Consider the following 15,225-nt stretch of genomic DNA (forward strand, 5'->3'; position numbering starts at 1 on the left):
CCTATCAAAATTATCACGGACAACGCTTAGGTCTTCAAATCTGCTAAATTCACCATCTTCTGCCAAAAAATCAATATCATTATCGAGCACTCCACTACCTACTATCCCCAAGCTAATGGCTTGGTTGAGTCCTCAAACAAAACCATGGTGAGGGTGCTAAAGAAAACCATCATCAAGAATCAGAGGAACTGGGACTCCTAACTGAAGTTTTCCCTATGGGCCAATTGAGTAACTCCTAAACGAACCACGAGGAAATCTCCTTTTGAGTTACTGTATGGTAAGGCTGCAGTCTTCCCAATCCAATTAACGATGTCAGTGGTGAAGTTACTACAAGAAGCTAAGGAAGAGCCAAGTGCCTTGACACGAAGGATAAATTAGCTGGTCGAGCTTCATGAAAACACATCACCGGTGGGGGCCAAATTATCAAATTACCAACAAAATATGAAATCCTTGTTTGATAAGAAGGCCAAGGATCGACCTCTTCAACCAGGAGATTTAGTTCTCTGATGGGACGTCTGACGGGAAGAAAAAGGAAAACACGGAAAATTCAATCTACTATGGTTTGACCCTTTCAAGATTGTAGAAGAGAGAGGAAATAACACGTACATGCTTGAAAATATAGACGGTGAATTGCTAGAACTATTGGTAAATGGTTAGTTCCTCAAACTCTATTTCCAAAACTAGAGGTACTTGTCTTGCACTCATTGTAAATACTGGTGTGTGTATTGTAATTGTTATATGAAATTTCTAGTTTATGTTGAAAATTCCACTTTCACAAAAATATCGTTTGTTTAGAAAAGACTCCATGCCCAAAGGAGAAGTTCATAGTTTGCAAGTTATCAACACCTTGCTAGCAAGGCACTATCCCCAGGTGGAGCCAATGTTGTCACCTTTTGAAAACAGAGTTCCAGTTGTACAAAGAGTACCAAAGAATGTAGAGGTTTGCATCCATCTTCCAAGCTACAGAAGCTCTCAAAGCTAAATTAGACCCTCTTCACTGGATAGTGTTCAGAATAAGCTTTCCAATGATATGTGGAAGTCTAAAAATGGACTCTTGGATCAGAAGTTAGAGCAGATTGAATATACCCTTTCAAAGCGGGGAAAGAAAAGAAAAATGGCTAAGGTTCAGGCTCATCGCAAATCGCAATTGGGGCTTTTCTAAAACAACAACAGAGGAAGGCAGTGAAATCTGCGATCGACCGATCGTCGATATCACAAATCGTAAATCGACGGGTCCCAAGGCATGGTGCATCAACTTATCAATGATCGGAGGGCCTCGGGCACAATCTATCGACTTATCGATGGTGGGGAGGTCTCACATATCGGACTTCCCGCAACATCGGAGGTCCCGCAATATCGGCGATTGACGATTCTAGATGGGACCGAGGTTAAAAAGACTGTGAAGTGGAGAAGTTTCGATATAGTGTAAAGCACTGGGAGGGGCTGAAAACCATTTAATAAAGGATTACAGTGAAAAAAAGGTCAATTGGGCCCTTTTCTCTCTCCTCCAGGGGCTCACGTGGCGGAATACCATTGGTCCCTAATAATCCACATGGCAGCTGATGTCAGCATGAAGTGGCAGTACGAAGGACATGTGGCACGTAGATTTGGCGTTTTCAAGGGTCCTATGGGGGCATATCTGGGTGACACATGTCACCACTCAGGAAGTGTCACATGGCATTGATGATGTCACCTTAGGGCCAATCCCATAGATTGGCGATCACACAAGCCAAAGTTCCTCCTCCGCTGAAGTCCCTCCCGGCTTGCAATTGCGATATGCGGGAACTCTCTTGGATGTGATATTTTATACAATAGATTTAAAGGGTTGTCGGGTCCATCCCTTTTCAAAGGCTACATATTAATTAAACACCGCCATCTCTGGATGACCAAAATTGACTCCGTCCAGATCGACGACTCCAAGGCCTTTTCGAGCCCCCCCGCCATGTTTCCCTTTATCGGCAAAGGGGGGGTCTGAAAAGGAACTTTCTTCAATGGGCCCCGCTACTACGTGTCCCTCTCATATTATTTCGCACCCCCCTTAACTTACCACTTATCGTTCATGCCCCCTCTGAAAACCACTCATCCTCACACTCTCTCCCGCCAATGGTCCCGCGCCCTTTTCCACCTATCGCTCGGATCCATGTCAACTGACCGTTACATCCTCCTGATTATGTCACCCTCACTTCCATTCCACCTCCACTCCCCTACTGCCACGACCAAGTGGTGCAAAACTTTAAAGGCATGGTGGGTTGACAATTGTGGCATTTAATAAGAGATATGGAGCACTCAAACCTGGCATAGGCTAATCCAGAAAGGCCCTTTATGACACGTTACCAAGGTCGACTCTGACAGAAGTAAACAAGGACTTAGTAGCTCGGGAGGACTTGATTATCCAACATGGTGCCCCCATATAGAGGGAAGACGAAGTATCACCCAGGTGTCCTCTACTTCAGTACTATGACATGAAACTGATAGTGCCCACTCCTAGCTTTGAAGGATGACTGGTTCAAACAGTAAAGGCAAAACCAATAGGAGTCGGCTGAGTAACATAGGAGGCCAAACTGTGAGAAAAATTCACCTAAAGTAGCGGTGATCACAGGGATGGACATGGAGATATTTTGTTAACATTCTTATATGACTGATGACTTTTTTGTCACCCTGTAATGTTTCGCCATTAAATGAGGAAATTAGTATTTTGTAATGTTTTTGAGCCATAAATCCATCCCTGGCTGAGATAGCTAGTCGACCTGACAGCTGAGACTCGACTGAAGATATTTTGTTGTAATGAATGTTCAATGCTCCCCTCTCTAGATAAATAGGGGAAAGCAACACTTTACAAAGATTCAGAAATCCTAAAGAAAACACTACATGTTATTTTCAGACTGTATGAATTTATAATATAGATCTTTTAGAATATCAAGTAAATGGTGGTGATTCCCTCTTCGAGTATTACAGTATGTTATCCCTTTGTTAAAACCCATTATGTTCATGTTTCTTCTCTGAATTCATGCAACCATAACTGCTAGAAATATTTCATACTTCCTCATAGATTCATTTGTGTTGACTTATTAATGCATGTTCCTATATGGATTATTGAGATTATATCTTTAAAATTGCACTACATGAATCATAACATCCAGTCTCTCTTTTGTCCATTATATCTACCCATAACTCAAATAAGTGTAGAAATTCTTAATGCTTCAAGCTCTATGTGTTAAAGGTAGAATTATTGATGCTTTAAGCTCTATGTAATGAGTTTCTCTTTCTTCTTATCCTCTCTCATTGCTCTACAAAAGCTTATTAAACTGCAAATCCTTGAACTACTTGACCTCCACTATTTTATGCACATATTTATGTGAACTGCATATGAGAAGAAGTACTAGAAATGCATGAATTATACCTTTGGATGAATGAACCAACCCATTCCTTTTAATCTATATATATGTGTGTGTGTGTGATGTCTCAATTTTCCTAAGAATCATTTGAGACAAACAAAATCTAGATGTGCCCAGGCATTGGTCTTGTAAGCAATCCAAGGCTGTCTTTGGGAGTGACAACAGGAGGCAACACAAAAACTGGCTGTATCGTAACCCACAGTCCGGTTTAGGGGTTACTAGGCCATGTGTTCTATCATTTCGGAGATCCACCTCACTCAACTTTGAATCCATATGACAATCCAACTCAACCATAACATGAGAACCCCATCACACCATGGCTATCCAGAAATGGCAAGGCTAGGCTGAAAACACTGTTACACCTGGAAAAACCCATGCCATAAAAACAAAAGAACCACATGCAATACCATGCATGAAAAATTTAGCAAGGAAATCACACATGTAAAGCGATACCTGCAAAGAACCATGTTGTAGCTGCTTGAACCCGCTCTTCCTTGCTTGCTCCTTCCTTCTTCTTTCCTTCTTTTCCTTTCTTGATCCCATGTATAACCATAGCAATAGCTTGAGCCAAGAGCTTACACTGACTAAGAGCTTTCCAACTGATCCTCAGAAGCCTTTTTATGAATGAGGCCTCTATTTTCTTCATTTTCCATTATTTTCCTTCATTTTCCTCCTCACATGCAACCTGTGACTTTTCACCTTCCTTTTCTGCTAATTTTCATTATTTTCATAAATAAATGCCAAATAAATGCCTCATTCCTTTCTAAAGCCTTAGTCATTGCATTTGCCAATTTCCTTAGCCATAAACAACCAAATGAACAACCCCTAGTATGTTCTACCCAACATTTAGCTTGGAATACATGTCCCATTGACCATCACCTTATATATATTTTTTACATGGAATTTTCAATAGGGCTGTTACAGAACCCTCCCCCTTGGGGGAGCACTGTCCTCGATGTTTAATGACACCTATAACCAACATGACTGATGAAAACAAAACATACTTCCAATGGAGCTTTATAACACAACTCATTGCATTATTTACAATGAAAGACTTGCTCAAAAGCAAAACATCATGACAACATGACCAAATATTAACCATACCACATACTGGATATTTATAACACAACTCATTACAGTATTTATAATAATCACATATACATATATGCACATTTGCTAAACCAGCAAATGAAAGGATACGATGCCTGTATCAATCAACAAGGGAGTCCAGAGGCTCACACCTCCACCCTCAAAGTAATATCAGGATTCACCTCCTTCCCAGGAAGTCCAGAATCCACTGCAATAGTCAAACTGCATCTAATGTCCGTCGCTATAATCCCACGCCACTTTTCCTCTAAGTGAGCAGTTATCGGCTCATTGTCCCATGGCACACTCCTAATGTGTATCTGATTCCATATGGCAATTCTAATGACCAAAACCAATATATCTGCGACCTTCACTTCTCTGCTACACAGTCCCTCGGGAAATCTGATCACCCCCTTCCGTGTAGTCACTCACCTTCCAAGTTCCCCGACATCCCCTATCCTGGGCGATCCATCCCTTAGCAAGGCTTCCTCACATCGGAAGATACAAAACCAAGGCATATACCTGCCTCAAAACCATCATACCGGTCATAGCATGCTCATGGCAATCAATGGACACTATTGGGTACCAGTGTCCCACAATGGCCCTGTTCCTGAAGTACTCTACCAACATACTGCTGCATGTTCCAATTTATTTCACTGTTGCTGCTAATTCTTGCAGTCAATTTCAACCACCCAACCGGGCATGCTCATGCATTCCTATTCCAAGCACATAATTTCCATTAGATTAAAATAAATTGAAATAAACTCAAATCATACCTCATTGGTAGTTCGTTAATAAGGTACACTTGCAATCTTGTTGTCTTCCTATCACAACAAGTCAAACTAATTGTTTGATTAAAACATCATGTATAAACATATCACATTTAGTTAGCTCAAAACACAACCATCATAGATCAACATCATAAATCACTTGTAACCATCATAAACCAGAATCATAGATCACATACAATCATCATATACCATAGTCATAAATCACATGCATAATATACTTATCCTTTCATCAATCCTTATCTTCTACCTTTATCTTTATTCCGTACGCACTCCAGATCGGTTGCCACACCAGACAAACCCCCAGTGCCTTCTCCTCAACCATATGCACATACACATAGTGTGCATCACACACATACAACTACACACGTCATACAACACCACACAATACATGCATCTACACCAGTACCATATGTACCACATGTACATAGTACCATCTGTACACTGCAACCACCTGCACAACGTGTGCACAACATCACATGTACATGACTACCTCCACAACATGTACACAATGCCACATGTACACTGCATCATTGTACAATGTGTACACAATACCACATGCACAACATGTACACGACACCATATGTACATGGTGCTACATGCACGACATGTACACAACACCACCTACACACAACGCCACTTGTACAACATGTACGTAACACCACCTATACATAGCATCACATATCCAACATGTACATAGCATCATCTGTACACAGCGCCACATATGAAATATCTTCACAACACTACATGCACATAACATCACATATGCAACATGTGCACAATAATAGTACCACGCATCCAAAACCACCCTGTCTTTACCATACAACTTTACTTCCAATGTCTTATGCATACTTGTCCCAGCATGTCGCAGAGCACACCTCTTTCATTTCGCTGTTGTATCCCTCAGTATAACGTGTCCATAACATAGACATAATATAATCACATACTATCAACTCATAACCATATGATACTGACTTTGTATTTTTGTCATGACTACTCTTCTCAATTGATTCCTCGTAAGACCATGAACCTCTTCATGCCATTAGCCTACGTAAGCAATCATTCCTCCACAAGGACAATTCCTGATGTCCCTGTCAGATAGTGAGATAGATAGATAGATAGATACATACATACATATATAATCATTAGCATAGAACAATCATTATTCTGTCAGACAAAGACATACATACATACATACATGTATACATATATAAACATCAACATAATCATGATCACAACAAAATTTCCAGATATTATAAGGTCTAGGTTAAAAAACTTCCTTATTTTTGCAAAGCATTCACAACATTGAGAACAATAGTTCCCAACATAGCCAAGACATTTGACGCCTCAGATCCATTTACTTTACCCTTTTCTAGTTACCTTTCACATGTCCATACTACCACCATCTGTTTACCACTATGGACCAACCAGTCCAATTGACTGTCATAGTATTATCTTCCGCTACCCTTACTCATGCACAGACCTTCATTTGAGTCTTACATTGCCTATTGGGTACCAACAATTTAAACTTTGAAACGGGAACTATAAATTCAAAACGGGAACTCTAGCCAAAAAACCCCAAAAAAACATGAAAAACAGTGCTAAAAATGAAAAGTGTGTATACTAGAACGATGTTTTTTTTTTTTAGGGTCACTTTTCAACATTTTAAAAAAATGTTAGTAAAATCGAATTTTTGTGTGTGCAAAAAACATTGTTTTTGAGGAAAAAAACACACTAATGTTTTTGGTAGAATAACATTTTTCTTTTCCAGGTATAATTTCAGCATTTTTTAGTAATGACGATAAAAATAAAATAATGGGATCCGAAACACATTAAAATTCCATTAGTTTTCATCCATGTTGTTAAACATATAATAACATGACACTAAAGATATCTAAAATTCTAATTGTTTTCAACCATAACATTAAAAAAAAAATTGGAAAATTTTCAAACATAGAATTAAAAAACTCTAAGTTTTCAACACATTATGAACAAATTACATGAATAAATTAATCAAAATGTCAATACTTGTAGATTGAATGAAACATAAATTATATCTCTAAGTTATTGTTGCATTGTAGATATTCTAAACAATAAAAATCATCATAATGAAAACATATAATCCAACAAACATAAAAATGACTCATAACTTCATTTAACACCACATGGGAATCAAAATTTTTATTTCAAGATATGATGCAAACATCAGTTATATAAATTGTCTTACACAATTATTCAAAATCACTCATATTTTCTCGCACACCATTAAAATTCAAATCTTCAGATGAATGACTAGATGCAGATGAAGATGTTCCATATTCTTCTCTTTCATCAACCAATGCCCCATCTGAGTCCACATGCATGCCCACCATTTCAGGTTTCAAAATTCTTCTAGATTTACAACTGGTTTCAATAGACTCCCATCTCAACATTGTTCCTTTTGGTAACAACCTCTTCAGAATCTCTATTGTCTTGAAGCGAAGAGTTCCTCCCTTTGTTAAATTGAAGTCATAAACAAGTATGTCAACATCCTCCAATTTTAAGAGGTCCGTGTGGCGACAATTTATATTTGTACCCTTTCTTTTTCTCTTTCCGCCAATTTTTTTTTTCAACTACCATCTCTGGCTTATACACGCCATTGAATGGGTGTGTATTTGTCGCATACCAATGTACTTCAACACCTGCAACATCTTCATTTTCTATAATGACCTTTATAACCTTAGCAACCCAAAATGGATAGCCATTAGGATCTCCATCTGCTAGCACTGCAATCATGCAACCCTCCTTACTATCCTGTACTGAACCCCTGTAAAGGTCTTCCATGGCTTCACATTGTGCATGAGATCTTCTGGAACCAATATACATTTCTCTTTCCTCTGCCTGTGAAGAATTAATAATACCTTGAGATTGTTGTTGTTCAACAATGTTTCTTTCCTCATGTTCATTTGACACATAATAAATGGATTTTTCAAAGGTATATCTTCATTTGTTGTTCTTGAAATGATATTGCTTTGATTATTGAAGAAAGATTCCCACCAAACTGAATCAACAATATCAAAGTACTCATATGTATATCTAATACATTTTTTAATTTCTTCTAGGCAATCAGAATAATTTATATCTCTATCCTGCCTACATGCATTATGAAATTTAGCAACTGATTGTAGTAACAATATATTTGACACAAATATTGGATGATCTAGAATGAACTTCAAAATTTCCAAACCTGATGACGACGCCCATTATGCAGTAGTTGAATACTTCTTGCCCCATATTAATGTTTTCCCATCAATTTTTTTGATACGAAATTGACGTTGGAAGCTAATGTCATTAAGTTTTTCAATGCATTTCTCCTTACCATGCGATCCTAGAATAAACCTTCGTATGTCAACAATTTCTTCCAACACATCAAAAGTAGGATCTGGCACGTATGATTTCTTAATACATTCAATTAATGATCGTGAGCTCCCAACTTCCTTCCTCCTCAATGTGACTAAAAAATGACTGAACATTTGATCAATATGGTCATGAGTGTGCCCAACAAGAAGGAAACCAACCTTTACCTTCTAAAAAATTCTCAATTCAACAAGCATGTTTAGATATCCAAAAACAATCTGATTTTTGTTTTCACGAAAAATGTTGTCCAATTGTAGATACAAAACTTCAGGAAGATTACTAGACCAATGAGAAAGCACATCATGAATTATGGTTATTGTCAGATTTGTATCATTATGAATATTTGGAGCTGTGAAGTATACCCTTGGCAACATTTTCCCATTGAAGACCATACAACCAACCAAGTGATACTGAATAAAATTTTCCTCCTGTAAATTTTTGGGTGTGCGAACAAAATGTGGTAGAAATGCTTTCTTCTGGTCCATACCATCAATTATCAAGCCCAAATATTTATTTGGATTATCATAACACTTCTTTTGATGCTTGTACAACTTTTTCCTTTCACTTGTTTGTTTTTCACGATGCTCTTGAAGTGCTTTGGCAATGGAATCTATACAAGATAAAAGAAAGCTATTAAGAAATATGTTTTCATAGTTGATGACTATACAATTTTAAAAGTTAAATTTATGAATGCTTACCTCTTTCTGACCCTTCACATTTATCCCTTTTTTATTTAAGAGAAGCACATGTACTGCAAATCCCCATCCTTGTCTTCTTAGGAATACGGACATTGTTGAATTCTTTCTTCCATATCTTCACAAAATATTGATATGTAATAAATTGACCATGTCCTTCAACACCTTCTGCATATTCTTTGTATAATTTGTAGATTTCTCATCTTGAGAAATTATCTGGAATATGTATTGTCTCTCTCTTTGGCATACACTCTCCATGATTTGAAAATAAATCTTTCATCCATGACATTGCAGTATTTGATAATGGCCCAAATTGTCGTTTATGACGTACTTCTGAATAAAATGTGGGATCATTTTCTAAATTTTCTTGGATTCTTGACAGATGAAAATTACCCATTGATTGAAACATTTTGAAAGCCTTTCTAATAAATAAAGACCCAATATGATAATCATAACCTGACAATGTAGATAGCATGCACCCCACTAAATATGAATTTTGCATGCTTTTATTCATTGACAAATATCTCTTCCTTTTCTCTAATGCAAACTTGAAATCCATATGTTTCAAACAATATTTTTGACAACATTCATTTGAAATGAGAGCACTGATAGAACTTCTTCTTGTCAGATATTTTGCTCTACCCCTTTTATAACTAGAACATCTTGGATTGATACAAAAAGGTCTGCTACTACTCCTCGATATAATATTTCTTGGCAATATCTCCATTATTGAATCATCATTTGTATAAGCATTTTCATCATCATTATGAGGAATGATATCCTCACTATGATCATCTGTGCTTTTGAAATATTGACTTGGAGGATATTCTTCATCTTGCCCTTCTCCAGTGCTACCCTTGTAGTCCTTAGAATTAGGACTAAATGGAAAATTTGACTCGATGTTTATTGGATATTATTCATCATGTGCATTGTTAGTGCTGCTCTCGTAGTCCATAGGATCAGGACTACGTAAAAAATGTGGCTCTTTACTTGTTGAAATTATTCATCCTGCCCTTTGTCACTGATGCTCTCATAGTCTTTAAGATTAGGACTAAGTGTTTCATGTTGTCCTTCATCACTACTGCTCTCATAGTCCTTAGGATTAGGACTAGGTGGAAAATGTGACTCGATTTATTGGAAATTATTCATCCTGGCCTTCATCACTGCTGCTCTCATAGTCCATGGGATTAGGACTAAGTGGAAATCATGACTCTCTATTCATTTGAAATTCTTCATGATGCTCTTCATCACTAATGCTCTCATAGTCCATAGGATTAGGACTACGTGGACATCGTGACACTCTATTCATTTGAAATTCTTCATCATGCTCTTGATTAATGCTGCTCTCATAATCCATAGGATTAGGACTAAGTGGACACCGTGATACTCTATTCATTTGAAATTCTTCATCCTACTCTTCGTCACTGCTACTCTCATAGTCCATAGGATTAGGACTAAGTGGAAACCACAACTCTTTATTTATTTGAAAATCTTCATCACGCTCTTCATCACTGCTGCTCTCATAGTCCATAGGATTAGGACTAAGTGGAAATCGTGACTCTTTATTTATTTGAAATTCTTCACCTTGTCTTTCATCAGTGCTGCTCTCATAGTCCTTAGGATTGACACTAAGTGGAATATTTGACTCTCTATTCATAGTGGAAGAATTTCCGTTATATTCATCAATATGAATAGAGTTGTTACACAACGAAGATGTTGATGCTTCACAAAGCGAAACTTCGATATTAGAAGAATCCATGCCTTTCAAACAGAAAAGGTGAATGATACAAATGCACTCTCTCCTAATCATAATATATAGCTTAAAGAATGAAAATTTCCCTCTAAAAATTTTCGCCAAAACTTTTCCCTCCAAAAATTCTATTTCATGTATTTTCTTCCACAATTTATTAAAAAATTTTAACTAAACTTTTCTTATGAAATTAATCTTTTAAACTAAATCTTTAAATTAAAATTGTAAACTAAATCTTTTACCTAAATTATTTTTCTACTTAAACTATATAACATTTACTAGACAATTGAATGTTTATTTTAATTTTTATTATATTTTCTATCACACATTAAAAATAAATTGCTATATCACCATAACACAATTTATATGTTAAGTTTTTATATATAAAAAAGAATACCACATTCACCATGCGGTAAAACAATTCTACAATGTTCGCTTGATCATAGTTTACTATATCGCCATAACAAAATTTATATGTTAAAGTATTTATGAAAACAAATTAATACCATATTCACCATGCGGTAAAACAATTCCATAATGTTTTCTATATCAAAATTTACTATATCGCCATAACAAGATTTACGTGTTACAGATTTTATTAAAACAAATAAATCCCACATTAACCATGTGGTAAAAACAATTCCGTAATTTCCATTATATCATAAATTTTATTATCACTATTCCTCACATCACATCAAGGCTTTTTGAGGTTCGTTAATAGACTTGGAGTGAATTTGTGGAGAAGCTACATTGTTATCGACAACATATTCAACAGAAGATTATCACATTTTAAAGGTTAATTTCCCTTTTGATGTGTGCAAGTTTTAAAATTCAATAGGTTTAATGAAATATATATATATATATATATATATATATATTTTAAATTAAAAATTTAGATGAGCCAAGTTTACCTGACAGCCTCATGGTAGGCAGAAGGCCACTACGTTCGCAATGGGTGTGGTGGGCCCGATCATGCTCGCCAGTGGCACCCACCCCTGCGACCCAATGGACCCGTGGGGGTAGAGGCTTGATTTTGAGAATCGGGTCTCCACCCCCATGGTCTTGTTGGGCCATGGGGGAGGGGCAAGAGGGGGCTACGCAGCCCCTCTTGCCCCACCTCAGTTGCCCAACAGGTTGCCACGGCCGCACGGGCCCATTGGGCCACTAGTGGGTAGAGGCCCAATTCCGGAAATCAGGCCTCCACCCACCGGCGGCCCGTTGGGCTGCAGGGGTGGGGTGGGGTGGGGTGGAGGGGCTGGGCGAAACCCCCTCTTGGCCCACCCTGGTGACCCAATAGGCCTGTTGGGCCACCGGGGTGGGGCGGGAGGGGCTGCAGGAATCGCACCTCCATCCACCAGCGGCCCGTTGGGTTGTGGCGGTGGGACGGAGGGGATGACGCCAGCCCCTCTGCCCCACCCCTGCGACCCAACGAGCCACCGTTTTGAGAATTGGGCGTCCACCCACTGGTGGCTCGTTGGATGGCGAGGGTGGGCGGAGGGTCTAGGCGCCAGCCCCTCCGTCCCACCCTCATGGGCCAACGGGCCGCTGGTGGGTGGAGGCCCGATTCTTAGTGGGGCGAAGGGGCTGCCCGGGGAAGGCGAAGGGCAGGAGGGGGCTGCATTTTTTTATTTTTTATTTTTTATTTTTTTAACAAAATTATTTATTATTTATAATTTTGTTTGTTTATTTAAGCTATTTTTTTGTAATTTACTGATTTATATATATGTGTATTTTTTAGCAGGAAAATGGCATCAAAGAAGATTTTTGTGAATCTTTCTGGACCAAAGACTGCTAAAATTAAAGGTGGATCCTCAAAAAACATTGTTGAACAAACCAAACTTGAGCTAATAACTACAAGTCTATTAAGTGTTTCAAATGATAAAAAGACGATTTCATACTAGAAGAAATCAAAAGAAGTGAAGCTTCTAGAAAATGTATGGTATGTGAAAGATAGAGAAGGCGAAGAGGTGTAGATATATCTATATGTTGATATCCCTAATGATATTGGAATTTATGAGGTGCTGGGAAAAGCCATAGACATCTGTTTGATAGCAGAAACTGAAGTTGTTCATGTACTTACAAAACTGCCCAAGTCACATGACAAGATTAAATATCAGTTATCATTGTCATTGTGTGACACGACAGAGGAATCTACAAAGTTGTGTAAACAAATTATAAATGACAATGCAAAAGATACTGTAAGTATTGTTATTTATATTTGTGTTTTGCGTTACTGTAACTGTCTCATTATATTTCTATAACTTAGTTTTTACTGACATATGATATTTTGTTTGACAGAATTTTATTGAAAATCTTTCAATTATGTTGGAAGGCCTTCATTTCATAGAGAAAGATATTATGAATGTTGTCAACAGTTTCTACTCAGGGTCAGAAGAAAATATGGCAAACAAGCAAAAAGTGGTAATTCATGATGCTACAAAACTACATCCAAGGAATCGGAAAAAAAATGTCTTTAGTAGATAAATCTAGCAAAGGTATACAGGTTACTTTTGAAGATGAGGGAGCTGAAACTAATGTTGAAGAATATGTTTCCATTACTGAGGATGACATTAGAACTGATGTTAGAAAGGAGAAGAGCCATAAAAGACCAAAAGTAATAATGCCCAGGAATGTCTCTGTTCTAGTTAATGATGATAATGTTAGGAGGAAGAAAATAAAATTTGAACATTCTCAAGTAGTAATTGCCAATAATCAAGTTCATTGTGAAAATTCAAAACCAAGCAGGGAAATCATTACACCAACTGCTAATTTAGAGTATGGCATTATTAAAACAAAACAAAATGCCATTCGACGGAACTTAACAAAGACAAACTTAATTGAGGGTGGTTGTACATTTCATCTTAATGTGAGACACATCTATAAGCCAAGTGAAGGAAAATTTAAATATCAAATCATAAAGCCACACCACCTGCATGTTCACAACTTGAAGACATTGATGAGGTACAATCCATATGCTCATGTGGTTAATTATGTGCTTCTTGTTGATCTAGTTCAAGTTCCCAACAAAGAAGCATTTGATAAGTCAAAATGTTTTGAATACAATTATTATGTGCTTGGGGGGAACCATTCTGTAGAAGCTCAAAGATAATTGATAGAGGAATATCCCAATAACCCATGTTTTGAAACAATGAAATGTATCATTTATGCTCGTTTATCAGATACATAAGCAAGTTTATTGGCATGGGATCATAATTCAGATAATGAATATAAGATGTCTATGACTTTCATCCAAAGGGTTAGATTTATTCATAATGAATTTGAAGAAAAATATGGCGAGGATAAGATAAATGTTACTATAGAATTCTAAAAGGAATGTTGTATGGAAATAGGCTATCAAATTGAGGAGAAAATCAATTCAAAAGGAGACAGAGTAAATACTGATATATTCAGAGGTATTGATAACATTTTCCAGTTTGCATTTAGAACTAGGGAGATATGGGAAATGATTAATGATATTTTTATCATGTGGGAGAACATTGGCATTAGCAACAGTAAATCAGGTCTTGAAATGAAGCAGCTTCCAGAAGATATGACTATCACACCTTGGAGAGCATTGCAAGGAGTGAAGGATGAAAAACTTGTCAAAGAAATATTATCTCGTGTGAAGTCAGGGGAATTATCCTTAGAGGAAATGTCTGAGGAATTTCAAAATTAAGTTTATTGAATTATTTTTACTTATTTCTAGATTATAATTTTCTTTGAAATATAAAATATTGTTCTTGGTAGTATTTGTTATACATATCATTATATATATATTTTTTTACTTTATCTATTTAGTCACATAGTTTACATGAAAATACAAGAACAAATTGTTAAATTGTTGAATGAAGATAGTTGGGATGATGGTGTACGCAAGTATCTAGATTCAAGTTCTACATCAACACTATTTATTTTTTTTGCATTTAAAAATGTATGTTGATTTATACATTCATTTTTATTCATGTGTATAATATTTTTATTTTATAACTTATAAATATATTTGTTTATTTTATTAAAGATGAGGAAGGATGCAAATGGAGCACCGATAGTTTTAGAACCTTTATTGAAAAAATTAAGATCGAAAGACTGAGAAAGCAACGTCCTAGGAATGTTGA

Source organism: Pinus tabuliformis, chromosome J, assembly GCF_031772625.1.
Source record: "Pinus tabuliformis cultivar Carrire ecotype Pingquan chromosome J, CPIR1, whole genome shotgun sequence".
Taxonomy (NCBI): domain Eukaryota; kingdom Viridiplantae; phylum Streptophyta; class Pinopsida; order Pinales; family Pinaceae; genus Pinus; species Pinus tabuliformis.